At 43.3% G+C, this 2,696-nt stretch overlaps 1 long non-coding RNA gene across 1 annotated transcript; it reads left to right on the plus strand.

Moving 5' to 3' along the window:
- Window positions 1-462: 462 nt before the first annotated feature.
- LOC138260816 (uncharacterized) lies at window positions 463-2,207 on the plus strand. The gene is made up of 2 exons (XR_011199009.1): window positions 463-506; window positions 1,156-2,207. It is a non-coding gene; the product is annotated as an uncharacterized lncRNA (long non-coding RNA).
- Window positions 2,208-2,696: the final 489 nt, after the last annotated feature.

Here is a 2,696-nt window from a genome sequence, read left to right on the forward strand (position 1 = left end):
TGGATGAAATCATAAGAGTAGAGCCACAATTGTTTGGTGCCCAAGTCTAACATACCACTATTAGTGGCCTCCAAGCAACACCTGGAGACCAATAGGACTGGGGGTGGTCCTCCCAGCAACCCAATCAGATGGTTCCTGTGGGAGGAGAAGGTCTTGCAGATCCTACATACTGAAGGCTTAGCAGGAATACCTGGGGGAGTAGGCTCTGGAAAGTTACATCTCACTAACTGTCACAAAACCTCAATGTCCTGTGTGCCCCCAATCCAGCTTTTGCCATTGTGTTGTTTACCTAGTTTCCTAACATGTGATCCACAAAGTAGCAGAGAGATTGTTTTATCATTGTTGATATGTCTTGTTGCATAGAAGATCACATGTATCAATTACCATCACATTCCACATGTTGTAATGGAGTCTGTAAGTGTAGTCCCACAAAAACCAATCTCATCACCTATTATATTTGTCAATAGGTAACTACATGGCCCATTCCTAATGCAGTTTCTGAACAGGTATGTTATAGTAACCATTCTGTAAGTATTGGAAAGTAGACATTAAAATGACTGCAACTACCATGAGGCCTTGTTTTTGCAACTCCAAACACAACACAATTGTAATTTTGACCATTCTCTCTTGTCTGACATATCACAACTGATGTCCTCATCTCATGGAGTGAGCAATCAACATACAGTGCTCTAACTCAGAGACAATTCTGCCTACTTTGCTTTAGGTTGTCCTGGTCTCCCCAACCTAAACAATTGATGGAATGAGTGACATCATAACCAGTGTGTGCGCCAAAGTTTTGCAACGCATGAAGTTAACTCAGCTGTCTAGAAATTGCAGGTGAACTATTGTCTGTGCACCAATCGCATGATGACTAATGCGAAATATATAACCAAGTTGTGTGATTGCCTGTATTGTATACAGCTAGATCTTTGGAATAGTCAGATATACTTGTTAACTCTCCACTGTGTTGACCAGAATGTTGTGGAGATGTCATGTTCATCCCTCAAAACAACAAGCTTAAGACCACTGAAATATATCACAATACTAACCTCTCCCTATCTTATCTTCTTCTAGGTTTCTACTTACTGTGTCACAAACATTTAAGAGGTAGATTACACAATTCCACTGATAACATTATTCTCTATTTCACAACAGGTCTATCTGACAGAGCACCTGGCCAGAGCTTGGAGACAGAAGAGACATCCACCTCACCCCAGGACCAAGCCTTCAGGGATGACAACAATCCTGGTGATCTGGATAAGGATGATGGTGCTGGTCCATCTGGTCAGCCTTGACAGACGTCAATTGTGAGCGTGACTGGGCCCACAACAACACCTCCTACCCCAGATACAACACCTCATCCAACATTATCCACCACAACCTATGCACCTTGCACAGTAACCACCATCATGTGCCACCTACCCCGTGCTGGATCCTGATGTGACAGTCATCACCCCCGTTACAGAGGAGCCTGAACCAGTGAGAGTGGGCACCCTGGGCCAAGCCACAGGCTTGTGGTAGGAGGAGTTGTAGGAGGGTAACTGTAGGCTGGCAGAGTGAGGCCACTAGGGACATTCACACCCAGGACATCATCTGCCAGGTCCTGGGTGCCTATCAGGAGTCCCATGGCATGATGGGACAGGTACTCACCTAACTCATTGATATGAAGTAGCTGCAGAGGGACATACACCATCAGATGGAGGCTCATAACTACAACATGGGCTCCCTAATAGGGGTGCTGATTGACATCTCTACATACCTGTGCAGGGCTTTCCAGGCACCATCTACCTCTTTCTGTGGTCCGACTACATCAGGGGCATCAACATCTGCTGCAGCCAGCGGAAGATAGGCACTGCCAGAGGAAGACATGCCTCCAGAAACCCCTGTCCCTGCAGGTGTAGATCCGCATTGGCAAGCGGAGACATCAATGCAAATTACCAGGAGGTGAGGATGGTAAGACCTCCACCACCAAGAAACCTCAAACCTAATTTCCTCCAGTGTGTGTAACATTCATACTGTGGACTAATTCCGCACACATCTACCTTTTTGACAGCAGCAGTATTTTGGACTTTGGACTCCAAATAATGTGCCAACTATAACTATGGTTTAATTCACCATGAATGACTTCTTCACTTTTCATTTTTCATGTCTGTATTACACAATGTTACTTTTCTCCTTGTTCACTAAAATAAATCCACGAGTTTGAAGCTCATTGCCTGCTATTGTATATCTCACATCCAGCAATGTATGAGTGTACTTCCACATGAACTTGATAATGACATAAATATCTACTTGTGTAAGTATGGATATGTTGGATATATACAATGTGTAGCTCAGGATCACAACCATGTCTCACCAAAACATACATACAAGTGTGTTCTCATATACTATCTTAAGTATATTGCGCCAACAATAGTCAGGCATCATGTCAGAAACATACCAAATCAGATGACACCTATAATGTGTTCCAGTGGTCACAGTTTATTTTGTAGACATTAGGAACTTGGAAGGATGGGATACATCTGACAATTACATATTGAGTAAGCAAAACACAATTGGTCTATGTCACAAGCTGAAACCAAATCACCTAGCCTACAAGGATAATCCCTCATCAATAAGATCAATAGACATACACATGGCAATACTACATTTTATGATCACAGGATCATCCAATCCATATTTCCAGTATCTGGTGG

The sequence above is a fragment of the Pleurodeles waltl genome, chromosome 10, assembly GCF_031143425.1.
Source record: "Pleurodeles waltl isolate 20211129_DDA chromosome 10, aPleWal1.hap1.20221129, whole genome shotgun sequence".
NCBI lineage: Eukaryota > Metazoa > Chordata > Amphibia > Caudata > Salamandridae > Pleurodeles > Pleurodeles waltl.